The sequence below is a fragment of the Neopsephotus bourkii genome, unplaced genomic scaffold (genome assembly GCF_033783945.1).
Source record: "Neopsephotus bourkii isolate Nb327-2 ecotype Australia unplaced genomic scaffold, CSIRO-AGI_Nbou_v1 NB_318, whole genome shotgun sequence".
Taxonomy (NCBI): domain Eukaryota; kingdom Metazoa; phylum Chordata; class Aves; order Psittaciformes; family Psittacidae; genus Neopsephotus; species Neopsephotus bourkii.
In genome coordinates, this window is record NW_026900826.1 from 7,348,119 (window position 1) to 7,375,923 (window position 27,805).

The following is a 27,805-nucleotide window of genomic DNA, read 5'->3' on the forward strand; positions in this document are numbered from 1 at the left end:
CCACTTTTCCTGACAATGCTTATTTTAGTTATTACTGTAGTCTGCCATGTTAAGCACTAAGAGGTCAACTCAACTCAGCTGCTCAGCACTAGTACTCAAAAGTATGCCAGCAACTGCAGCAGGCTGCAGGTGAGGCTTGAGTTTGGAATTGCCCTGATTCAAACTCTAGTAAATAGGGAAAACACTGCCATTTCTACTATGGGATTATGGTACAAAGTAAATGCATGTTGCCAACAGGAACAAAATGCTTGTTTTGAAACAAACTTGTGGAAAAAAAAAAAATAACAGGTTTGGCTCAAAGTGTTTGGCTTAATGTAAAAAGGAACGTTCCAACTGACAATTCATTCTCCAGCTTGTTTGGTTTGCACAAAAGAAAGTATTTTCTAATAAGAAAACTCTTCCATTTTAACAAGGTTTGGGGATTTGTTCGTTTTCTAATTAGAGCTCTTTCCTCCCAAGCACACCTTCATTAAAAAGAACACACTTCAAGGAAAGATCTCCACAAAAATACCTTCCAACACAGCGAACATTTACCAGGGGAGTTTTACTGCCCTGCACTAAGTAATATTTTATTTTGCACAAAAAAAAAAAAATCTATAACTGAAAACTGTTCTTCATTTCATAATAAATTTGTTTTTAGCTGTAGAGCGATGATGAGCTCTCCCAGTGTGAGATGATACTGGCCTGATCCTATGTGAAAGCAACAGCAAGAATAAAGACAACAGATACGATCCTCAAAGAACTCTCTGGCAAGTAAATGACTATTGTATTTCTTTCAAAGAACAATTCAAAAAGAATGATAGGCTGAAAATATTTTAGTAGCAGGATGGCTTTTAAATCAGAAGATAGTCTCTAACCAGTTGTTTTTATGCACAAATCTGCATAGCTTTAATAAAGGCAGAAAACAGAGGTGCCTGCTAGCACACAGGTGCAAAACTGGAGTGTTAACGGTATGAACTGCGGAGCAACAGAACAGGATGTCACATTACTGTAAATCTGAAGAAATGGCACATGGTTCAGAAAATCAGCATCCAAACAATGGCACTCAGCTACGATAACTTCAGCAATCAGTCCCTCTAAACACCACCCTTCCATGAAATAATTCCATGTAAAATAACTTTTTTATGTGTTCATTTTTCAGCAGCTGCCATGTCACTTAAGCTATCATATTACTGTTCAGTCCTGCAAGCTGTCAATATTTCCTGGAGTAATAGCATCACTTTGCTAACCACCAGCAGCTACAGCATGCTGGCGAATCTGGAAGCAAGGGCTCCAAGTCAATGAGCCCCAGAGTGCCTGAAACACTTTTAATCAGTTTTAATCTGAGGGACCCCCAACACACTCCCCTTCTAAAGCTTCTCAATTTTGACAGTGCCATAAAAAGCATAAGAGGATGTGAGGGAACAGCCAAACTTGAAACCAGCTTTTTTAGGAATATACAGATCAAATTTAATATATGCACAAAATAGTCTGAAGAAGTGAGATGGCTGATAAGCACACAGAATCCAGTACCATTCCATAGCTAATAGTGTGACCTATCATTATCCTGGACACCATACCTGCAAAAGCCCACAGAGTTCATCAGACTGAGCATACTGCCAAATTTGTTTATATGTGAGTAATTCTGGAGATGCTTGGACTCTGCAAATGCACATTGATTAGTTAGTGTCTTCTGTCTGTATCAAGAATGTGTAAGCCACCTACTATGAAAATTTTGGGGCAAAAATCCCTGATTTTCCTCCGCTGCTCAGAAGCTGGGTGCGTTCAGTATATACACATAGGCTTAATACAGACTTCAAGTTAACCCTCTGTTCTGTTTTTAAGCAGGAGTTAACAGATATTTCTCCAGCTATGCTTGGGCTTCATTTAGCAGGACTGGGTGAGCCTTATCAATGATAGCTTCCTCCATAACAGTTTCTCAGCCATGAACAACAGGCACTGCAAAGGGACTCTGCCAGGGCAGGATAGCACTGACCCGTGTCCAGCGATGAAAACAGCATTGAATCACTAAGATCTGTTCAAGTTTCTTCACCCAAGCTTTCAAGCCCTGGTGCTTACTGGGAATGAACTAGGAACAGAGGACATCTGTTAACCATTTACTGAGGTTTTTCCTGGTGCCAGTGCTGTACTGATTTTAGACCCCTATATTTCATTAGAAAACATTTGCAGCAAACAGGAAGACAGGTTATTTTGTTGGCAATGTGTGCTGAAGGAATCAAAGCTTTGCTATTCCATGAAGTTATGGAATATGTTAGTAACAGGATAAAAGTCAAATGAATGTTGCTCTCCAGTTCAGACTGTCTCTGCAGGATTTGTTGCCAGGATTCAATAATCAAACACTGTAAATTTGGGGCATTTTGACAGGATGTTTTAATTACTCTACAAAACTGTATGTATTTATTTAAAGATCAGGTGAAGTTGGAACACCCAATGACAATGAATGCAGAGTTAGCACGAGTCTCTTGCCGCTGTTTAAAACCTGCAATTTCAGTAGGCATTCCTTCTATTTAACTTATTTCCTAAAAAAGGAACAAACAAAAGCTCGCAGGGTCAAGTGCAATGAGACTTCTAAATCCACACAAGAAACTCCTGGTTTCCAAGGGGATTTACATAAGTACAGAAACCTGTTTGTAGCCTGCAAGATGCAGATACTAACAAATACAGTGTTTTATCAGTATAGTTTGATTTTTACTTTTTCTGTCAGTAAAGCAGAATTTTCATATTTTAGATTAACTTAATCCCAAGTTTTAGGGTTTTTTTAACAACGACACTAACAAAGCAATCACAGGAATTTCTTTTACCTTCAACATCACGAGCTAGGCAGTGAGAACTTTGTGTTGCATAATACATGATGCCCTGCTTTCCATGTGATATGCTTTACAAAAATCTTCGTCTAATTGTGAAAGACTACTGTTACAAAACATTCTCATCACCGGCGTGTTTAATTGAGCTCCTGAGAGGCAGTAGCAGTAAGACTTAGGGATAAATAACCAGTAGTCCCATTGGTCTCACCAAGAATCCATTGATGTTTCATAAATCCTAGTCAGTACAAATCTAATTGAGTTACCATGCTGAATTAGCTTACATCTAAATGGCATTCATGTCTACAAATGGAATAATTAGAGTCTAGAAAATGGGATGTATCAAGTGCTATCCCAAGTGACAACAGCAAGACATTTGTATTCATTCAATCAAGTGCTTTAAAAAAGCAGATGTAATACTTGATTTCGGATTGATGACAAGACAGTGTTATTGAGTCCAGCAACAATATTAAAGAGAGAATATTAACTATTTCTTCATATCTATCTTTATATTTATTCTAAGAGATTCTTCACTTTGATTCTTTCAGATTTTGCTGTAGGATACAAAGTCATTACACGACTACATACTCCCTGCTTTATATCTAGGGTAACGAAATCAGCTACACTCATTAGCTCTGCTCTTTCCACTGCTAGAGTTCTAAGATATATAGCAAATAAATCAATAAACAACAGGATTTGCAACAGAAATTTCAAAGCTACTTATATTTTTAGCCTCAGTACCAAAGGAATCTTTTCAGACAGAATAAAGCAAATAGGCCTATTCATTTTGTCACCCTGCTCGAGCACTTCCTTCTATATACTAAATTAAGGTACCATTACACTCCTGCCAGAATCCAGTATAACCACCCAGTGACATACTGCACTACAGACTAAAGTTTATCAGACATGACTACTTGGCTGGCTCAGGTTTAGTTAAATACCATCTGTTTTTTTCAGATCCAATATAAAACATGGCTATCTCTAACTGTATATACAACCTCTGTTAAATTAGGATGAATCTTTGCAATGCCAGATAACAGATTCCTTTAATTCAGAAAGTAGTCTAATTTGCATGCATATTTTATTTATTACACCAATTAAATTTTGCAAATAGTTTGCAATGAGGTCCCTATGACCTAATAATTCACAATTACTCCTGGGATAGCCTGCCCACTTTAGCACGTTTTGAATAATATTGCCAGCTCCTTGAGAAAAAGAATGCATTTTTTACATGATGGATTTATTAAGAGTGTGCACACCTCTTTCTTAACCAATTTTACTCTAGGCAGGGTTACTGGAACTACTTCATAGGCCTTTGTCATGTTGGTTAATGAATGCTTTCCTTCAGCTTCCTGACTTTTCAGGTACTTGTCTTCTAAGCTCTTCTGGAAATCCCACATATATACAATCTCGATGAGCACTTTGGGTGGTAGCACAATATAAATGACTAATAACCATTAGAAATTGCCAGGATGATACTCTGTTTCTGCTATAGTATTAAGTAATGGAGCATAGCTGAAAATGGACACTGTGGAGCAAACTTACTACGATCAAATCTACTCCAGTCTGGTAAACTTGCTGCAGATCTGTACCACAGAACTTAGCTTCCCCAAAACTGCATCAGAAAGAATTTGAGAGTCACTTGGATATATTCAAACCGTGACAAGTTGTACTGAGTTGAATCAGTTGTACTGCTTGAATCAGCTTTAAAAGCCATTTTAAATGAGCTCAGAGTGTAGGAAAATGCTTTATTTGGTACAGTGTTCAAGCAAGACTGGCATTTCCTTGTACTTCATGTGTATAGCTTCTTCCCTGAAAGCATTCAACCAATAATCCCCATTTCTACATTTATTTTTCATTCTATTACAAACAGCCACAACTCCCTCTTTCCAAGAGGGAAAGTTTCTATCTGGCAGTGACAGTTAAGGAAGATGAGATACCTGCTAATAAAAAAATAAAAAGATAAAAAAATCAGACATCTTATCCTTTACATGTGCCTTTCACATGCAGATCTGAATATCAGCCTACATTTCCAGAGAAGGTGAATCCTATGGGAACAGAAACCTGCTCAAGAAGCCTGTTCACTACAACAGAATGTCATTTCCTTTTTCAGCTATCTATATATAGTGACATGAAGCACCTTGGTGTTCCTGCATGTTTTCTCAGGCACTCTCAGATAAAACCCCTAAACTGGTATGTCATTGTGAAAACCCCATATCCTATGTTCTTTCAGTGCTTTTGCTCACCAGTATGGACAGCCCCTACCTGTCTGCCGGTCCCCTCACTGCCCAAGAGGCTCTTGGGTAAGAAAGCCTTGCTGGACATTCCCTTTCCTTTGGTTTGATGTGCTCTGCTACTGTACTCTGCTGAAGTACACACTGAGCAAGCACTCTTTCTCAGTGCTAATAGCTGCTAAGTATTTGTGAACACATCTCAGCTTGAGCCTTCCCAGGACATAGTGCTCCTGTCAAAGTTCACACACCTCCTCCCTTTCATTGTAGGTCACGGTTCCCTCCCTGCAGCCATCTTTGAGTTTCATCTCAATGCTTCTCATTTTACACTGTCTTCTGATAATGAAGTGCCAAGTGCTATACTCCACTTAGAGGCGGATCCTGCCATCACACAGAAGAGATAGCTCTGGTGCCCTCTGCGCACAGACAGCAACATCTGCCTGCTGAAACTCACCATATCCTAGCCAAAAAACAACTGAAATCCTTCCTCCTGCTATGATCCACTAGCTCATGCTAAGCCTACCAAACTTGCTGCCCCACCACCCGCCTATGCCCAACCACCACCTTTTTCTCAGCCCTTCCCATGAGCAAATTTTATTTCAGATTATTTTCCCCAGCTGATCTGATCCTATTTTGCCCAGCAAAATGCATTCACTGGTGCTTCCACCTGTTCTAACACCTTTAGATTATTCTCTTTTATGTCTGGACTTTCTCCTGATAAAGTGTCCCCTTAAAGATAAAATCAAAAGGGCAAATCCCGAATAGGGAACTGAGAGAATTATTATGCATTAATGTTTTTTATGTAGCTGTGTCCTTACCACCACCAAACTGTTTCAGAAAGGAGTGCTGCAAGAGACCTCCCTCATGCCATTGCTCATAGTGGTACACGCTTTGTAGGCAGGCAAGTGATGTAACAAAGTTCTGCAGTTTGGTCTATTGAAATTTGGTTTTAAGCAAGTGGGAGCTGTACTCACGTGTGCAAGAAAATAACCCAAACCAGAAGAAATGCACAGAATGAAAGCATGTTCTGCAATGTCAACCTCAAGTGGCTGCATTCCTTGGAGGAATGAGGACTGAAACCCAACCCCTCACTGAATGAGGCAGGTAACTGAAGATCTCACAAAACGAGGTTCCAAGCAGTATGTTTACAATATTCATAACTATAATGCAAAATACAAACTACAAAGTATACCACCTCTTAGAGTTCTTTTTGTATTTTAATTCCATGCAATTTCATTAACTCTTTGCAAGATGTGCTTGAAGGAACTCTAGAATAATACAGGTCATTTTTAGTAGACATTTATATTCCGTTGTTAATTGGCGATGCAAGGAGGAACAAAATACCCAAGGCAGTATACCAGGGAATAGCCTGCACTGGCAAGCAGAATGAGTGAGTAATCTAACAGATCTGTTTCCTTCTCTAAAAATCCTTCTATGGCACTGCATTTCCAGGTATGAGCACAAAATGCAATGAATTAGAATTAGTACTAACCAGTTTGTGCTCTGCCAACAGTTAAGTGATGTGCAGGCAAAAGAAATAAATCCCCATTTCTTCGCTGCACCAAGCCAGCAATCAGAGATGGCAAACACAGATTAGGACATCAAACCCAGAAAATGCTGCAGCAACCACATGAAATTAGCACTGTTTCATTATGATGGAGATAGAATTTGCTGGACTACATTTCCCACCATGCAGTGTGCAGGAACCTGATTGACAGCATTAGTAACTACATCTTCATAAAACAGAATTGTGACTCAGATACAAGAAAAAATCCTGTGTGAAATTGCTTGGTGTTATTTAAAAGGACACAGACTAAGTGATTGTTTATCAGTATACAAAATAGAGTGAAATTTTCCCACAGGAGTAGCAGCCTGAATAGTATTAACAGTGCTTTAAACTGTAATGAATTCCCAGTCTAATTCACTATGAGGTTTCAATTTATACCACATTTAGAGTACTCCAGGTTCAAGTAATCACTGCAGTAATTAGCTTACTTCCAGTCCTCCAAAATAAACCCACTAATTTTTGCAATCAGCCTTCATTTGGTTAATCACCAGTTTAATTGATTTAATTAGTTTGATCTGCAAAATTAGTCAAGTGTAAATACTGTTTTGTAAACAGAGTTTAGCTCCAAGCTGTAATATAGGGAATTCTAATTCAAAGCTAGAGTTAATAATAAAAACCAACACACGCATGATTTTGTTGCAGTATCCAGCGGTTCTAAGTCTGTAAGACACAAATTTACACTTTCAATAGATAATGCTATTTTATATTAGTGACAGCACAAAGGACATTGCCTCTCAAAGTTTTAATCTTGTCTGATGATTTTTACAGCACTGACAACTGCCACTACAGCAGTGGGTTTGCTTTCCCTAGGTTAAGAGTACAATTGCTCCTTTTTCATTTTGCTGTTGGTTCCAAAAGGTGCTAAAAGGCATTTATTAATGAGCTAGACCAAAGGGAAAAAATGTATTAAGGAGAACTCTGGTTACTCCTAAACAAACATTATTTTAGAATGCTTTAGAAGGCATGGGAAGAAAAGCAGCAAGCTAGGCTGTAACCTGGGCAGTAACACACAAGGAAGAGGGGATAATGTCCTGAAATTACAAGCTGAGCAAAACTGGAAATAAGATCAAAATTTGCTATTCTGGCAGAGCTTCATCAGTTACTGATACTCATCAGCAAAAAAGTACATTTGCTTCCCTGAACAATGCTATGTCCATGACTGATACCTAAACACACCATGTACACATTAAACTTTTAAAAGTTATCCCAGAAGATGCAGAGCATGGTTCAGAACAAGGCAGATATCTTTACAGGAGGCAGGCAAGCAGGTACCCAGAAGGTCAGAAAAAGTGGCAAACAGAAACCAGTTTTCCACTGAATAGCATTCAGAGAAAGGAAGCGACTGGATTTATTGTATCAATGAGAAAGACAGCAAGAGATTAACAACAAGATAGAGAAATGGCCAAGACTAGAGGAACAATTTCTTTCCAAAGAATGCAAGTTAGGAAAAGCACAAGTCTAGGCTGCAGGTACGGAATCTGTTCAGCTCTGCTGGGCTGCCTTTGTCATCACGGTCAAGTCATTTGGATTTTCTGAATCTTACTTCAAACCGTAAATGTAAATGGTGTTTGCTCCCAAGTCACACAGAGCTCACACTGATCCATCACAGAAAAGGTGGAGAAACCCTTCTACTGAAAAATAACATTCTATCAACAAAACACCAACAAGTTATCTCAATTTTTTTTCCTTAAAAACTATTTATATCTCAAAATATTTAAAATGAAATTTTTATTCTATTCTAATTTAAAGATTTTTTTTCTTTTGCACCAGATTTTACCTGTCTCCCACCTCCATCTCCTGAATATAAAAGTATGTCTACAACTCCTTTATCTCCCATTTTCCCTCACCCCCATTTTCCAGCTATAGCTTCCAAATTTATTTCAAACTGAAGTAATGTAACCATCCTGCTCAAACACTTCAACATTTCCTTCACTGTCTGAAGGGAAATCAGGATTCATTCCAACCTGAATTTCTCTTCTACAAGGTATTTGCAATTTCTATCAAATGTTTGGTCCGAGGTATTTCACAGGGCAGGCTTTTGTTTCTTTGACTAGCCACTTGGAAAAAAAAATACAAACTAAAAGAAGCCAAGAACAACTCATCTGAGCCTTTCAAGCGTTAGAAAAACCTTCATAAAGTCTGGACAGGAACAGGAGGAAGCCAAGAGACCTTCACGGCAGAAGTCTGCACCCAGCAAGGTGCCTAAGCTCAGTGCCAGTCCTCATTCCCTGTGCTCTACCGTTGTTCAGCCCATGTCCATCATGGAAAGACAGTGAAAGCTTACAAGAGCTAAACTAAGAAGGAACTGCAATATCTGTACCAGTTCTTTACTATCTTTTTCAAACCTTATTTTTCACATCTTATGATGTATTAATTCGTGCACTTGCAAAAACAACTGTGAATTCTGTTTTGTACATGTGGTTACTAGTAAGGAGGATTCGGGGGATTCACATTAAACTGAGTCCCAGATGTTCCTGCCCTTGTGATTTGCATTGATCTGTTCTTTGTCAGTTGTAATTATCAATCAAAATGACTGAATTAAGTCAACCACTCTGCAGAAGACATATTTATACACATGATCAAAAGCACAGCCATGGTACAAAGCCTGAAGTTCCCCAATGCTCCATGTAACTTCAGGGAGAGGCCTCTCCATGTAAGATACAACCCCACCCCTGCCCCATCTCCCAGGCTATCACAGTCTGTTGAAGTCTCTCAGTCTCTCTGCAGGACTTTTGTGTGAATAAATAACAGTTGCTGGATGGAAATAAAACCTCTAATCACCAAGGCCTTGAAGAACAGCACCCTGTGGAATAGATTACAATATTTTAGCATGTTCATTTCATTTGGTGTTTCCACTGGTGCTCTTTTAACAATGATACAAACTGCACATTGGGTACTCATTACTCCACACTGGAGAGAGTAGAGTATCTTGTAAATATGCATTAAACTGTAGCTAGATTTTCCTTCACTACACGCTGTGTCTGAGCTGAGGCACAAACGCGTCTTCTTGAGAGCAATAGTTGGGTATATTCCTGGCATGCTGCCACTGCCAGTGAAATATGTCCTTCTTACAGATGTTTCTTACACGACTGGGAACAAATTGCTCATCTATGCACACAAAGACATACACAGATAGACATAAGGTACTATGAAAAAAAAAAATCATATATAGCCAGGGAAAAACAGGTTTAAAAAAAAATCAGTTTGGAGAGTGCTCGGTGTGTGCACCTATGCAATGGGCAGCTTCTGTTTTCTTAAACACAAACTGGAGATTAAAAAAGTATGTGTGCTTCAAAATGCAGATCATTAAACTTAACCAACCACAAAGCATAACCGAAGCTTATTAGCTCTGTTGGTGTATGTAAGCAACATACCACTTTACAAATACACCGCAGTTCACACTTGCCTTCTGTTGCTTTGAAATAGACCTGTCATGGTTATGAACACTGGGAAAACTTCGTGCAGAGCCTACAGCATGTCTCATTCTTCTGAGAAGTGAAAGGGGTCCCCAGATTGTTCAGATATGGAAAGATCTGTTTGATGCATGAGCTGGACCAGAACTTCAGATTGCACAGGTGACTTGGCATCAAAGAGCCCTGTTTATGAGCAGGGACCTTTAACACTCTTAAAAAGGTTTCAGTTTTACACACATATAATAGTAATACTTCTGAAAGTTTAGAGGCTGGGAATCTCTATTTAATGCCAGAATCCCAGCTCCACAATTACACAGGCTGGATCTCTGCCCTGGCTTGTTGTGAGGATCTCCATGTCCATGTTTCTGTCAAAGGTGGCACAGTATCTGAGAAGATGCTTAGACTGGATTCAGGCTCTTATGTGCTGTCTATGGGCAGATCTCGTGTAAACCTGAAGTGGTGTGGATGGATATCTGTTCCAGAATAAACACTGCTAGTACAAAGTTGTATCATCAATACTCTGAACAATTTCAGACCAGTAGAATGAGCTTAATATCAGATTAGCAACAAGTATTACACAGAAGCAAAGTTTTTGCTTTACTAACAAGAAACCCTAGAAGAACATTTACTCTAGCATTAAACTGTGGCCCCAAAATCCTACATACTCTAATCACATGTTAGCTAACCTGCAATTATTTTACTTTTACAGCAAGCCCTGTTGGCTTTGCTCTCACAGGAACAAGACATCAAGATACTGAAATTCTGCATTCTTATTTATACACACCATTCAAGTTCATGTTTTGTAAGAGAATGATGGATTTTCCAATTTGTAAGATTTCTTAGGCAATCGAGAGTAACTCTGAAACAACACTGAATGGATAATGACCGTACTTGCTATGTTTGATTTAATGTGTTTGGCTAGGGTTAACCTATTTCTTTAGACTATACATTAGTAAAGTTTCATTAAAATGAAAAAGGGTTGTACATATTCCTGCAAAGCAGACTACATGTTCTCCACCAGCTCACAGACCAGATCATTTCCTATTTTGAAGGAACAAACAAGCCTCAACAAAAGCTTCAAAGCTTATTTGACTTTTAACAATCACATTAAATTACATTACACAGCCCTAATCACAAATGCTCTGAGAACTGCTTGATATTGGTCCATAAATAGAACACTTAAATAGGCAAAAGAGCTAAACTAAGTAAGTAATTACTGTTCAGGTCACAGCAAAGATATCCCCCCCCCCCCCCCCTTAGCTACTAGCTACCCTCTTTCTCCATTTCCATATGGTCTGTAGCTTGTCATCAGAGGGAACAAGAACATGTTATAGAAAATATGCAGCATTACACACCACACACATAAAGGAATAAAAGTTCAGATTTTGGGCAGTACCACCAAAATCTGCCTTCAGGCACAACACAGTCACACATAAGTACTTAGTAAACACCAAAAAAACCCCTTAATACAGCCACAGGCCCGAGCTCTCTCTCAAATATACTCCCTAGTTACAATCACACTAATTCCAAAATGAAGTTACTCACCCTCTGCTTCTGCTCAAGGCCTTAAAGTTCCCACAAAGAAAGTCTCTCTTTGGAAATGAGGACTGTATTAACACAAACATTTCCTTCTAACTGCTTCCATCATGAGCCAAGTATGTTTTATTCCTAGACCACACACTTTCTGTATGCCAGATCGATGCTTCCACTAGAGAGACAAGCAAACTCCTGTTAGCACAACGCAGAGCGCCCACAAACCCACACCTGCCACATGGAGCAATGTAGTCTCCCACCAGCTGATCCTACTAAGACATTTATACAATACAATCTCCTTTCTCTCCCCATATCACCATCACTAAACAGAAGAGAAAGAGAGCAAAGAGAGGCCAAAGAGAGACAGACTTATCAGTAAAGCTCCTTGAGTTCTTTTGAATGCTAAGTGAGACCAGTTTACTGTTCTGAATGCCTCTGAGGTCACACCTCTGTAGCAGCTTTCACAAATCCTGACAATTACTTGCAAATGCAATCAGCAGCCCTCTGCATCTGCATCCCCTTGAGTAACCTGAGCATCAGGTGCTGGTCCTTATCTGTGAGATACCTAGGACTCAACAGGAACCTGCACAGAACTGTTCCTTCTCATTTAAACAGGTTTCAAAACAAGCCAACATCACCTCACTTTCTATGACCTATAACATCCCTGTACTCATAGCTCACTGTCTTGTTTTATTCCTCCTGTACCATACAGCATCCTTCACTGCTCTATTTCTGTGGCTCTAAGTGTTAATTTGCCATGCAGCACATGGCTATGTGGTAACACACAGACAAGATGAATAAAGAAAGGCTTCTGAGGAAGCCAAAGTACCATCCTTTGTATTACAGACCTGAACAAGAACACCGTGGTTTTAAGGATTAATCTATTCCTGAACCTCTCCCCTTGGGATGTTTTAATAACTACCCAGTATCACATAGCTGTCATCATTTTATAATGGAAATCATTATGCTGAGACCAATAAGCCACAAGGTGAAAATACTGATATTTTAAGATTATTAATGGAATCAAGGCCTGAAAATTCCAAGTCAGACAGACACTTGTGGAATAATGTAGTCCCAGTTAACAGCAACAGGTTTATACAACTGTATCTGAAGACAGAAAATGTCATTCACGAAGGAAACCATCGTCAGAATAAATTCCTAACAAGTAATGAGAGTAAATTAAGATCCAGAAGCCAGCTGGAGGTCAGCACTTTGCCTGCTCCTCCAGCTTGAGTCTGCACCACACCACACACCCCAGCTAAACAGAAGTATAATTAATCGGACCTCTTCATGCAGTTCTGTGATCATATGATGTTTGTTTATTTGGTGATATTCCACCAACCTTAAGAAATTATGTTTTCATAGGCCCCAGAATTTATTTTCCTTTAATGAGTTCCCTTTTCCCCTTCCAGAAATACTAAAATCTAACAATTTAATGCAGCCAACTGATTAAAAGAAGCTAAAATGCATGCAGCATTGCTCAAGATCTGGACCCAGAATTAAGGGATTAATCCATAAGAAAAGCTGTAATAGACCCCACGACAGTCTGTATACTGGGACTCAACAGCATTTGAAAAACAGCACTATAGAAACTTTAACAGTTGTCGTACTTTTACAAGTGTCAGCCTCGCCCTATTTTCACTGCACCGCAGTGGCAGATGCACTGGGTTTCACAGCTTCATGACAGCCTGTTTGTCACATTCTCTTCAAACCACTCTATAGAACTCAGAAGCCCAAGTTCTGTTTCCAAAAGCACTTAAGTATCTCAAAGCCTAAGTAGTGTACTTTGAATGAGGCTACATGTGCCAACCAAATGGACGTGCAGACAGACAGAATAGAAACATAAAATCTACCAGGCTGGAAAAGACCTTTAAGGCCATAAAGTCCAACCATTCCCTCAGCACTGCCAAGTCCACCACTAAATAATGTCACTAAGTGCCTCACCTACACGGTTTTTGAACACTCCCATGGTTTTTGAATAGTGACTCCACCACTGCCCTGGGCAGCCTGTTCTGATGCCTGAGCACCCTTTTGGGGAAGAATTTGCTCCTAATAACCAGCCTAAACCTTCTCTTGTGCAACTTGAGGCCATTCCCTCTTGTCCTATCAGTTGTTGCTTGGGAGAAAAGATGAGCCACCTCCTGGCTCCATTGTCCTTTCAGGCGGCTGTAAAGAGCAATAAGGTCCGCCCTGAGCCTTCTCTTCTCCAGACTAAACAACCCTAGTTCCCTCAACCATTCCTCCTCGGTCTTGTGCTCCAGGCCGTTAACCATTTTCATTCCCCTTCTGTGGACATGCTCCAGTGGGTCCATGGTTGCATATAAGCACCAAAGTGCTATCCCTCATCTTCCTGCAAGAGTCTCAGGATAACTCTGCCAGTTCTCTCGCTGCCACCAACAGCCACAGCTTCAGCCCCCCTGTGAGCCCCACTGTCAGCCCAGAGGCAAAAAACACCACTGAACTGATCACAGATCACTGATGGTCACCCCTGCCCTATTCATAGACATCACAGTACCCCCCTAATCATCCCTTGTCTGGGTGTCTTGCTATTGATACTGCCTAACCTCCAGGAGCCTTCCTCATCAAAAGTCTCCATGGTCTCTGGAAATAGTTTTCCCCATTCGGGGCTCTAGCTCCTCCATCTCTCCAGTGAAGTAGCTATATCAAATAAACATGCTTTACAAACACTGGTATTCATGTAATGCGGAGGTACCACAACCACTCACTAAGCTCCAGTCAACCTTTATAATGCCTTTGCCTTCTTCTTTTCTTTTTTTTTCCCCTGGAACATTACACATCCTTGTATAGCTACTGTGAATATTCAAATACTGTAATTGGAAATGATTTACTTTGTTTTGAATTAACTAAAATTCCATTGTTAAGCACAAATACTGCTTCACTAAATCATCAAGCTTTTAATAGGTCCACATGAGCAGGTTACTGAGCGTGTTAGGATTTATAATGCTCCTGGGGAGCTGACCACTGTATTACGCTTCCTGCTGCTAGGTAATATGCATGACACATTTCTGGACACTAATTCATTTATTTAATAGTAACAGTATGCAAAAACAGAGTTCAAAATGAGGCTGACAAAGAAGGTATAAAAGTTTTATTAATCCATAGCTAATCAAAGGCCAGAGGAAGGCATATAATGGTGGCATTTACAGACCATATCGAATGTGAATAAATTAAGTTTTTGTTTCCTAAAATCTTACTAATAGGATGTATTCAGCTCGAAACATTTATACTTTTAATTACAGTGCCAGCCAATTTAGAGCTGGTATCTGGTTGTACTGTGCTTAAAACTTTGCATCAAGGATCACTACAAATCCTCTCATCAGCTATTTTTTGAATCTGATTTGTTACTGTGTGCACTGTGTCCATGCTCAGAAATAATAACCTTATTTACTTTCTCATTTAATTATACAGTGACAGATTTCTTGTAGGGGGAAAGGGCACTGAGGGAAAGTGTTCTCCTCCTGTGAGAGAAATTCCCCTGAAAGGCTCAGCATCATGTACATGCAACATAACTTTATGGCTCTGTCCTTCAAATGTTTGTACACAGGGGTAAACCAACAGAACTACTCATACAGACACGATCGTTTCTCCAGGCAAAAGTTTGCACAGGATCACACCCATTTCTAACAAGTTATCAAACACTTAAATCACATTGCAAATTTTGTTTTGCAAATCTAGTTACTACTAACTGTAATAGCTGACTGAAAAATATAAAGAAATAAAATTAAAAGGAATAGGAAAGCTAGCAAACATACTAATTTGGTCTGCATTTTTGAAATACCCTCAAGATAATAGATCTTACTTTGATCCAGATCCTCCAGAAAGCAAGCTGACTTACAAAGAATGGGAAAAAATTAAAGCCACAATGCTTCCATAAAATCTTTGAGGTATCAGGATAAGTTTCAGTAACAGTCATTTCTTCCTGTTCCCCTCACCAACCATCTGGAGTTAGGAAGAGAAAAAAATTGCTGAAAACACAGAATTCTCTTCTTCAGTTTACTTGAGAAGCAAATCCACGTGTGAGGTTTGTAGTTCCATGCTCTTGCCCAGCAAAAAACTCCAGCATTTCCAAAACAAGATAGCAATCCTGTGGTGGCTGCTTGCTGCTTACACAGACAGTAAACATCCGATGACCTTTGCTCAGCTCACGAGAAGCAAGAAAGCAAGTAGATTCAGAGGACCACAGTCCACCTCAACTTAAGATTAAACAAAACTGCCTCACAATTCTTATTTATACTTGCTAGACAAGTTCTTCATCAGTACCTGCAGCAGCTGGGGAAAAAAAATACAACTAGCATATTACACACGCAAATTCTACCTCTCTAGAGGATGGGCACACTTATATACACTCATCCCAACTTCCTTTAGGAGGAGATAGGCACATGCCACACACATTCAATGGAAAGGACCCAAACGTGGAAAAATCTAAGTGAAACCCAAAGTGGACTCTTCTTGAAGAAACCAAAGCTTGTCTGTTTCCCTTCTGCTCTGTAGACTACAAGTAGTAAATGCTACACCCCAGATGTAATATTTTATTGGCTGCTTTTATAGCGTACGACCCGAAGTGTGAAAGGAATGACTGATGTGACGGGTGACAGCCAAGTATCACAGCTTGAAAAGTAGTGGCCTGAAAACTAACACAATTATTTCAGACATTGTACTGGGAAACAAAAAATAAATCATTTACTAAAGCAATGGAAAGACTTGACAGCCTCTTGAATTTGCTTTTAAAAATGCTAAAAACATTGTCAGGAATACCAAAGAGTATTCCACAATATCAGGAAAATGATGCAGAAATAAGACATGTTTAATGCTTACATGATATCTCATTTTACTAACCCTGGGTTAACTTTAAGCTACAGAAGTACATTTAAGAAGCTCAGTTCTTGTGACATGTGCAAACTATCTGAGCTTTGCTCTTGCTGTTTATACTGCTGTAGAAACCTCAAGCAAAACCAGTCTTATATCAGCAAAAACTGCACCCAATGGGAATTATACAAGTCAGTCTTGGTCATGTGAGCTTTGCATGGCCAGGGATGCTGGCTAAGCAGGGGCCTGATAGACTCAAAGCAAAGGTTGCCTTCCTATACACACATTTCTTATACATATATACATATATATGTATAAAATGTGTGTTATATATAAACATACATGTGAATGAAGTCATGTACTGAGAAACAGTATGCTCATCTGGCATATGCCTACTGTAGCTAGGTGGCTGTGCTTCTTTCTGTCTCCACTGCTTGCAATTAAGACAGTTAAAGGCTGGGCATAAGCTCTTATGAAGAACTGAGAAGCGTCAAGAGTTACAGCTCTTAAGCAAAGCCTTCAGCTCTACATGATTTAATGCAGTTAAAGACCTAGGGTAAGCATGCATGTTTGCATTCCTAGCTTGCTGTGACAGTGAGGTAAGATCTGTCATGGGAGTATAAATAAATATTTAAGCATTACCTTGTATTAGTTACAGAGTAGAAAAGAGTAGCAGAAGTTGTTACCTTGGCTGAACAGGTGAACAGTTGCTTATGAAGCTGCAATAATTCAGCTGTGGGTCTGTCCCAGAGCAGTAAGCCTGCACATCTGTCTGTGGAGGAGGAGACGGAAGTAGTGTGAAGGAGACTCACAATGTGCTGCTTTGAGAGCTCTAAACACTACCACACTTAATCTCCTGTAATTTCAAGACATAGTAACAGTAAGAATCTAAGTGTTTGATGAGTCTCCTTTCCTGAAGCAAAATCTGAAATCAGCTTTGAAGAAATTCACTTTAGGTATTACACTTTATATATTCATCCTCTGAAGACAGGCAAGAACCACCTATATTAGAATTGCAGAACACACTATAAGTCAGAGCATACCCTAAATACCCTAAATATCAGTGCTGCTGATACTCTGGGATACCTCATTTAGTGACCCTTCCACAAGCACAGGCATAACCTTGCTGCATAGAAACAGATCAAATTTTTTCAGTCTGCTTCAGAGGGACAGTCATTCTTTGAAATGGGACATGATTCTCATTTACACACTACAGCTGTATAGAAGTCTGACTAGCTTTTACCTAAGAAAAGCTGCTTTCAATTGCCAGTAAAATGATTTAGACTTTAGTATCTAATATGGATCACTTAATAAAAATCTTCAGGCTTCCCTTAACTGCAGCATGCTTGCTGCTAACTGAAGTTCTGCTTTTATTTCTTACTTGTTTTTTTTCTTTCATACAAATTAATCATTATTTGTGCCACCAAGTAAGCATGAGGCTGGTGACAAAGGCTAAAGGCCAGAACAGGCTATTTTGATTTTAAAATCCATGAACATAGGTAAAGTAAAAGCAGAGTAAAATAGTGATCTTGCTGTCCACATTATAAATACTATTGACTTGCATCCAGAGCAACCTGGCTGTGCATGAGGAACGGCACTCACTGCAGACTGTACCAGGAAAACCCAAGCAGGATTCACAACGGATTTGTTCAATATTTACGTGCAACAGCAGTGAATGTTTGAGAGATCAAGTTATCACTGCCTTTAAATCCTCAATCATGTTAACATACACTTCATAAACCAACTGGACAAGCAGACAACATGGAAAGCCTAAAGGTTAAGTACACATCATTGACCTCAGGAAAGCTGTGTTCTACAGATCATTAAATACGTTGTGTTCTTCTGTTTCAGCTGGCCACACTGAAAAGTGCCCTGGGAACATTAATGCTTAGATGTTCTAGCTACATTTGTGTGACATAAAATCAATACCTTTCCCCTGACCCTACTCAGATTGCTCTCCGCTACTAGTTGTGTTTTAAACCATGAGTTCAATCACTCGCGTGCATGTGTATGTGTCCATTCATGCATTTTAATGACATATGGACACAGAGAACTCCTTTTCCCTACACTGGGGTACAGCCTGCTTCCCACATGAAACACTAGAAATGCTGGAACAAGGCGGGGGGGGGGGGGGGGTGTTGGTATTTTGTAGAAGCAGCTAATGCTTTTTAGCTGGTGGAGAGCCTGCTCGCTGAGGACCATGTGACTGTGGCACATCTCCTAACAAGCACACAGTCTGTGCTTACTGCAGGCAGGAAGCAAGATTCCATGAACTTACTGAGTTCTGCTTGGGCTGGACCTTCCAGCCCCCTGCCTAACTCCTAATGCATGCACTGTGCCCCACAGTACAGCTGTCTCACAGTGGAAGGGTTACAGCTGCCCTCCTGAACCATGCTCCTACTGCACACCACCACCTTTGCAACTCATTCAACACAATCAACAAATCCAGAAACTATCACTGCATGACATGGAAAGTTTTTTCCCTCTATTAACACCAAGCTCAGTGGTCTAGTAACTGTCTGCAGGGACTCTTTCCTACTGTTTTCAAGATTCACAAAAAAAACCCCACCAACATAAAACCCCACAGAATAGCCATCTAAGTATGATTATAAATGGAACTCAATGGTCCATGGCCTTTTAAAGGTATTCTATCAGTATTGTCAATGATTTGTTATCTTGCTGTCATGTCTACTCAAAGAGATTGCATTTCAAATAAATTAGGAGCATATTACTTTACAAGGCAGTGTATCCCATCACTCAGCTCCAGCAGACCTCTGCCTGGTGTCCAGTATAATTTTAAATTGCCAAAAGGGACTTGTTTCTTACAGCTACTGACAGATTCTCACTTTCCGTTCAAGTATTAGGTACAGCATGACCAGAATGCTGCCCCAGGTCGTGTCTTGTGGCACAGAACTGAACAATTGCATACATTTTGCAACAAATAAACCAGTAAGTCTGTATCTGTTATTCCCTAATACAATCAGAATGTCTCCGGCTGATGTTTCAATATCAGATGCCAGAAATAACCACTGGAAACCTATTACCAAATACAACAGCATCTTAATGATGAATGTTGGACTTTAAATGTTCTTAAATACATGAAACAGGTCAAGTGCAGAGATGAGTAAAATACTGGTGAGGGCCTAGACTCTATCAAGCATCAAGTCCGTACATGCCAACAATGCATCTGCATCTTTGAAGATTCTCCTCTTTTTATTTCCATAAGTGACTGATTGCTTTGGAGAATTACTGCCTTCCCACAGGTTCTGTGTGTCCATTTCTAAAGCTTGAGGGATGACATCCTGAATCCTAAGATTCCCATTTGATGTTGGGTAGCACTGGTAAAAGAGCTTACAATCATGAATACGCCATTTCACTGAATATTCTTTTCTCACAGTAGTCACCAACTTTCAGAAGCGCACTGTGTCACACAGCCAAGAAAACACAGCCTTCTCTAAAGACTTCAGCACCAGAACTGACACATGACAAAATGAAGACAGACAAAACAGAGGAAGCAAAGTGCAAAATGCAAGATAAAAATACAAGATTTTGTGAGTTCTACAAAAGGCATTACATTTCCATATCAATTTCTGCTGTTGCTTCTGTCTAAATGAGCATGGTGTGGAGCTGTGACATTTGATGTTACATCAGCTGCTCTGTGAATATCTTGGTAGTTCTATTTTGCATATGATATTACATTTAAGTACATAGATACCTGTACACCCCTATATACACCTACATACAATACACACAAGTGCATCTTTTGATGTTATCAGAAGACCTGGTCAATGAGTTTTCCATCTAGGCTGCTTAATGCTTTCAATTTTAGAGAACATTTGTGACCTTGCCTTTGAAAAGTTCCCACACGTCCATTGTGTGCAGAAGGCCTTTGATATGCAGCCCTCCAGGTGGTGAAGTGCCCTTTCTTTGTCTCATGAAATTCCCTTCAGGTTTAGCAGAGATATAAAGTGTAGAATCACAGGTTCCCCTTTCTCACTGCTTCTGTACAAAGAGTTTGGCAGCTTGCCCAAACTCCCAACACAGGCTTCTTCTCATCACCAAAGGAACTGCAGCAGTCTATGCTGCATTGAATAGACCTCTGAGCCGCAAGGCAGAAAGAAACCACCTACTCTTATTCCCTCAACACAGCATTGACTTCTAGAAACTACTACTCCCCTACTCTAGGCAGCATAAAATGGCAATAGGATCCTCAACTTGTTTGAGAAGAGGGGGAAACTAAGTAGATAAACATGCTGGTATCACCTTGCTTCCCCAAGTATCCATCACTCCTCTTTCACTACCATGCATTCCTCCTTCCCATCTTTGCATTCTCTTTTCTCTCTTGATCCTTTCTTCCTTCTCTTCTCCGGGCTCAGCTGCACATAGGAGGAATAGTTTGCTTCAGGGACACCAAAAGCAGCTTAAGTCCCATTCAGGATCAAGGTTTCCAGATTGTTTCCAGATTTATTGTGCAGGAATTCCAACTAAGCTGCCAGCTCCCGAAAGCAAGGACAAATGAAAAGGCCATCCTGGGGAAGTCCACAAACAGAAGGTAACGGTATAGCCAAGAAAAAACAGAGGCACAGCACTGCTAGCAAAAGGGCTGGCAGTCTTTGGAGAACACCTCTGCACAGCATCTGCAATTCAGATCAGGAGTCCTCGATTTCCGTATTCCTTTAATGCAAACAATTGTGAAATCTAGTAATAATAATAAAGCTGCTGCTTCTGTTAACCAAAAGATGGCAGACAGCCCTTGCTTTGCTAGTCTGAAAAAGCAATGTGCACAGATCTATACAACATCTTTAAAAGAGCTGCTACTGCCCAAATGAGTATCAGTTCAGTCGCACGTGATTTCACTTTTGATTGTAGCTTATTTATTTGCATTTATTTGGGAAACCTTTTAAAGCAGCCTAATTGCAAAGTTAAGCACAGAGAAGCTGCCTAGACAGCCTTAATTCAGCCCTACATGGCTATACACTAACACATAAAAACCATGAGAGCACTGCAGACATACTAGAACGGCATTTCAGGTCTGAAACTTGATTTCAGTAGATGTAACACTAACAACAACAAAGCAAAGCAAAAATCAAACGAGTTGTCTTTTCTCAACCTCACTCCAATATACTATCTATGCCTAATCTACATTTCAGGGCTGGTTAAATCAGACCTGCACATTCAGGAGCATCCCTGCTGGCCTACCTAGGGTAGGGTTAGGGTGAGGAGAGCACATCCTCAGAAGTCTGTGCAGAGGGTCATGCTGCTGTAGTGTTCATAGTCCACTGGCAAGAAGCCTTTATCTTCCTTTTTTCTTCTATCACAAGCAACACAAACATCACTCAAGTGTAAGGTTATTGCACATGCTTTTATGGACTGATTTCTGCAGTGTAGCAAGCTTTAGCTACCCAGGATAAAAAAAACCCAAAGTGTATACTGATTTCTTAATTGTTTTTTGGTCTAATTTCAGCCACTGCCTATACAGATACTTAATTTTTTCTTGTTTCTAGACTTAATACTAATACTTAACTACAGGCACCTTCTTAACAGCCTTCTAGCAAAAAAATTTTATGTGTTTTTTGAATGGGGGCCATGGAGAAGAATAATTTCAACTCTTGAATAAAAGCTACGGTTTAATGATATGAAACACTGCTGGGGAAATATTCACTGTATCACAGCTGGTGCACTGTTGACACTACAACAGGAGACAAATATCAATCCATACCTCTTAAGTTCAAAAAGACTTCGAATCAGTCTGATATTCATAACACTCTAGAAACACTACCAAGTTTAATCTTTAACCCTATGCCGTGGCAAGAGGTTAAGCAGGAGGCTGAAACAATTGCACAGACTGAATTCACTACAGAGTGAATGTGGGTAAATATCAGTTGCTTGTGTACCCTGTACCTTCTTGTATAAATATAATCAGTAAACAGTATTTTTTGCTTCTATACTGTAAAAGCGTAGGGACATCAGCTCTGATTTATGAGGAATCTAGCTCCTTTCTCACCTTGTGTTTCCACCACTTACCTCACTTTGTTTCATCATTAAAGCCTATCACCTACTCCACTTGCATCACCTCCCTCTAACAGACACAGATCTACTCAATTCCCCATGCACTATCCTCTTATCTTGAATCATAATCACTTCCACCATGGTCTGCTACATGAACCTGCTAAAACACCCCGTTTCTCTTCTCAGTTCCTCAGTCCTTATCATAATGGCTTCTCATGAATTTTCCTGGCCTTCTGAAGAATCTGCCTTTTTCTGTTCTTATGGATACAATCATCTGGCTCCAATCCCTCTCTCAGCACAACCTTGGGCTGCTGCCTGCTAAAGCCTACAGCAAAGTCTACCAAAGACACTTCACGGAGCTCACAGACACTGGCTGGCAGGTCAGACACTCTTTCACACAAACATGCCAACATTCAACCTCAGTTTTGAAAAAACTGCCAACAGAAATGCACCAGGAAGTGTCTGAATGATGAACATTCCCAAAGCAATAGCACTCAACAGAAAATGCAATTATCCAAACATGGCTTTCCTGACGCATCCTTTCCTTTCGGAGCAAACTCCATGGAAGTCTAAGCTCAGCAAGGTCACTGAAACTATTTGCCTGGCTACTCTAAGAGGGTCAGTGAAGCAAGGATTGTTCCACAATGCTAGATTGAAATATGTGCCCACAGCACTATATCTTCCAGATTCAGAGACCCCTGATGCATGAATCCCCACAAAGGTCCATCCTTAAGCATAACCTGCAAATTGCAATTTTAAACCAGCTTTTTTCTCCACCTGTTTTCTGTTTGCACTAAAATTCCTTCCCCTCAACTGCAAGCAGTGAATCTTCCTTTAGAACATGGCAATATTTATTGACTGTATTCTTTGTTCACATCTGTCAGACATGGGAAGTCACCACTGCTTTACAAGACTATCAGTTTTAAGTAATGCCATTCATCACAAAATGGAATAGTGTGAGCAACATTTCCTCAACTGCAATGAATTATACAAGGGTCAGCAAGCTGGAGTCGCGGTTGGCAACACAAACATTGGCCTCAGGTAGCAAACCCATCTTTCCAGCTGTTCTCATCCATATGGGTTCAATGAACTGCAGAGAGTACAGGCCTTCGCTTATTGAGAGTATCTGCTGGAACTATTTCATCTAACCACCATCATAAAACAACTATGAAGTAAGGTGAATGCTATTCATCTAAAGCTCATCTGGTAGCCAACTGCTGACAGAGGGGGAAATAGAGATGGCAAAGCAGCAGACAGATGCGATGGGGAAATGCAGGTGCTCCTGCATTTCAAAACTTAGAGATTAAAGCCACAAGAACTTGAAACAATTCACCTGTCGTTCACAAGCATCTGCTCACCCCAGCAGCGCTATGCATCCTGACAAGCAATTTCCAGGATTCCTTAGTGCTTTTCCTCACTAGCATAATGCCCTTTTAATGTACAGGCTGTCAAGCAGATTTGTTTGGCAGCGATGCAATTAGCTCTATTTTTGCTCTGAAACAAGATTTTGTTTATGTGCCTGCTTTTGCAAGTAAGACTATTCTGTTATTAACCACAGACATTTACCAGAAGCCTCCTTACTTGTACACAGCACACACGACTCTCATTCTCTCTGCCTTCGATTTAGCTCAGGATTCTTTTATATTTTACTTCTAATAATGGATCCCACAATAAATTAATTTTTCTATGAGACACTATTAACACCAAACTGCTTTCCTCAGCCCTGGTTTTCTCCTCACCTCCATTAGTGTAATCAGACTCTATATAGCAGTTTTCTATTTAAAACAGTGATTGTGCAAACAACTGACCAAGAATGTTGTAAGTCCTTAGTGAATTGATACCTGTCAATTGCAAAAATGCTACAGATATGGCTCAAACTAAAAAATCAACAGGTTTCAGAGACAAGATCTTCAACAGAGATTTCTATATATGAAAAGCACAAAGGAACTGCGATTTTCTCACCTTAATGGCATTCAACCAAACAAAATTAATTTCAAGTTAGGCACTCCAAAGAAAAGAAAAGAAGCTTGTAATAGAAACGTCAAAGCCTTAAATGTTGGTTACAAACACAGCAATTGTTTTTGAGTAACGCCACTGACCCAGTTTGCTTCACTGTAACATTTTAAGCTGTTCACTCGAAAAAAGGATCTTTCAGAAATATTCTCTTTCCAGTTCAGGGTTGGTCTAATGGCACCAGACAACTATCCCATCTAATGGCATTCCCTTCGGAAACGTAAGTTGTCTTGTTATTACATAATAAGCAAATCCCCTCAAATACAGAGCTACTGCACTGATGGATTGTAGCAGTGAAACGATAAAATTAAAGGGCAGCTTAATGACTACAGGTATATAAAATTTCATTTTTCAAGAAGGGTTCCTGGGATGGATTAAATTATGTAAATATATGTTAACAATAATTCATAACATTTTAATAGTATCTTTTTATTTCTCTTGGCTTCTTAGAAGTGCAGTCCCAGGTGTCCTTAGGGTGGTGGGTGTTTTGTTTTTACACTTTAAGGACACACAAGGTTATACACTTGATAAGCAAGGAAGCACAACTATTGATATATAATGCAGATAATGATGCTGGGCATCCTTTGTCTGGTATCAGTCCCAGTTTTTGCTGGGAGCAGTGTTCATCAACAAAGTAACCTGGTATCAAGAAGGGGATTCATATGTTTCAAGGTTTCTGCCAGCGAGCTATTCTGGAAAAGAAAAGAGTATTTTGATCCGCCCCCCCCAGTGGCAGATAAAACAGTGAAGGTATTTTTACTGTTGTCAAATTTTGCAGTAGTAAATGGAATCAAATCTACCCAAGACTCACGCCTCGAGTGAACTTACTCACTGAAAACTTCATCCCCAGAGACATCTTTCTCCACATGGTCCTCCTGCAGTTCAGGCTGCAAAAGTCTGTCAAGTTTAAGGTGACCCTGTTTTCAAAAAAGAAAGAAAGATTTTTTTTTTGTACCAAAGCAGCAGCATTTCATAGCAGTTACATGAGAGACATTTTTCAGTGCTGGCAATTCCGGCAGTGGCAGGATTCTGGCAGAGGTGAGAGGCAGTCATGCTTCCTGGAATGCAAAAAAGCAGTTCAAATAAATTCATATGGAACACAGCACTTCAGCTTTTAAGCTGAGCAGAAGAGCCTAGCTGGAGCATTTGGGCTTTTAAACCCCAGTGCTGCCCATGCATGGCACAGCTTTACTAACTTTCAGAAATCACAGAACAAGGTCCCACCTCGAGATTCAGCTTCAGATCTTTTTTCATTTGAATGTTTTTCCTACATACTGACTCACTCCCTGTGACAACGCACAGAGTAGATGCTCACACTCCTGCTCAGGTGTCTATAATGGTGTCTGGAACAGCAAGTGAGCAGGACAGACTAGCAGACATTAGGACAGCAGAGAAATATTCAAGGTCACAAAGGTTAAGAACATAAACACTACCACACAGGGTAAGGCTACACTCCAGTTCCTTGTTTCCACAGCCTATAACCAGAAGCAGATAATTGAGGTTCAATCTTCAACAGGTTCTGTCCAGTCACTTGAATTTAGAGAGATGGATCTGAGCATCAGAAGTAGCCTATATTTTCTGTTTTTTCTCTTATGTCATTCCATGCTTCATCAGAAATCTACAGGAAATATTTGGAAATGATGTTTCTATTTGGGTCCATCTCTGCCATTTGGGATGGGCAAATATTCAATTTTAACTTTTTTGGGGGCTTCCTCCTTCAAGTTGACACCCCAAACCAAAACCATATTGACACTTAGGGATTTGTCTACTGGTGAAGCTGTCAGCTTGAGAGGTGCTGATATTGCTGAACCTCACATTTTCTTCTTTTTCTATTAAGTAAATGTCTTGAAACAGTAACATCTGTAATAATCATTAAAAAAAAAAACACCAGCAAACCTTTAAATGTGCTTGCTTTTTTTTTATTATTTGCAGCTTGCAAAATATGCATAAAGTTTGACCACAAAATTACCACAAATTAATGTTCAATGTCCTGTATCCACCAGCACGCATGTGTCTACTGAATCTGCACAGCAGGATCAGGTCCCAAAACACTACTAGATTGGCAGCACATTCATTGAAAACACACCTGAAGCACAAAATACACACACATTTCCTCGAGCCACACTCTGTCACAAACTTCAAGGGCCATTCCAGCCTCACTTTCTGCAAGGAGCTCTTATTGAAGTCAGTAGGAGTGCTGCACGGAGCGCTGCTGTCAGACGTGGCCCTGAGCATAAATGTTGCCTTGAAATATGCCCTGAAGATGAACTCTGAGCTCCACGAGACAAATAGACAGAATTAATCCCAGAGTCAAACACCCTTTTCCCTGCTGCAACAGTCTTGTCCTCAGCCTCCTTCAGTAAAAGGGGTGACAGTCAGCAGCACTGCCTGCTGTCGTGGCATTTGAGAGCTTCAACAACAGCCATATCATTTTCCTACCAAAATTTCAGTCCTATAAAATCCAATCATGAGCTACATGGTGAGAGTCACTGAATCCTGTACAGCACCACACATCTGCTAGGTCCAGCTAAACCAGCAAATATTGGCGACCCCAAAACCTTTATCAGAGCTAAAAGTTTCATTGCTTACAATATGCAGAATCAGCTTGCATTAGGAAACAATACTGCTTTTCTCTTGTTTTCAAACTCTTTGGACCCCTTGACACTGGAGTGTTTTAGAGGAACAGATTTTCCTTAACATGAAGCCTTTCCAAGCTTTTATAACACGAGCAATATTATTTTCCAACATTGTTGATGCTTGGGGGAGAATAAGCTTTACTAATGTGCTGAGTACACAAACGTAGAAAGAGCACATAATTTACAATGGTACCAGATAGTCTCATTAAGTTACAACCCCCAACTACAAACCTTATCCTGCCACAGTTCTTGGATCATCACAGTTACAGCAACTTGTTTCTGATTGTATTTTTGTTATTTTTCCCTTTTTGCAGAAAAAGAAAACTCCTATACAATGTGAAAATGCACAAAGGGCATCTGGGAACATAACTCTATTTAGGATAGCATTTAGCAAATGTTTTCATCTCTAGGATTGAACATAAGCATGTGTTTGCAAGTCGTTTAACAGAGGCACTGAATAAGCCCAACTCAGATTTCTTGGGGCTCAAATAAGCAGTGACACTTTATAAAAATCTGTTCACGTATTTCCATCCCTCCTTTTCAATGTCCACTTTGGATTATTTATCTTGTAAAGAGTGGTGATCTGCAGGTGCTAGTCACACGAATGCCAAGATGAAGAACATTCACATGACAGGCTTCTGGAACAACTGAATCTGTTCAAGTGGTAATATGGTCTGGGGAGCTTTCCTAGGATGTGTCAGACTATCTCTGCCTTGTGCTCTTACAGTTTGGTGCAGACACTTTAGTGAGCATCAATGTACAGGCTCCACCACAA

At 39.9% G+C, this 27,805-nt stretch overlaps 2 long non-coding RNA genes across 6 annotated transcripts in view; both read right to left on the reverse strand.

Annotated features, from left to right (window-relative positions):
- LOC133209154 (uncharacterized) overlaps window positions 1–27,805 on the reverse strand; it is a 187,059-nt gene that overhangs the window by 73,225 nt on the left and 86,029 nt on the right. For all 5 annotated transcript variants that reach the window (XR_009724617.1, XR_009724616.1, XR_009724613.1 and 2 more), the window contains exon 2: window positions 25,223–25,311. This is a non-coding gene — a long non-coding RNA (uncharacterized LOC133209154). The remainder of the gene's footprint in view (window positions 1–25,222; window positions 25,312–27,805) is intronic.
- LOC133209153 (uncharacterized) lies at window positions 9,151–12,401 on the reverse strand. The gene is made up of 3 exons (XR_009724612.1): window positions 11,993–12,401; window positions 11,558–11,720; window positions 9,151–9,402 (listed from the first exon to the last, which is right to left on the reverse strand). It is a non-coding gene; the product is annotated as an uncharacterized LOC133209153 (long non-coding RNA).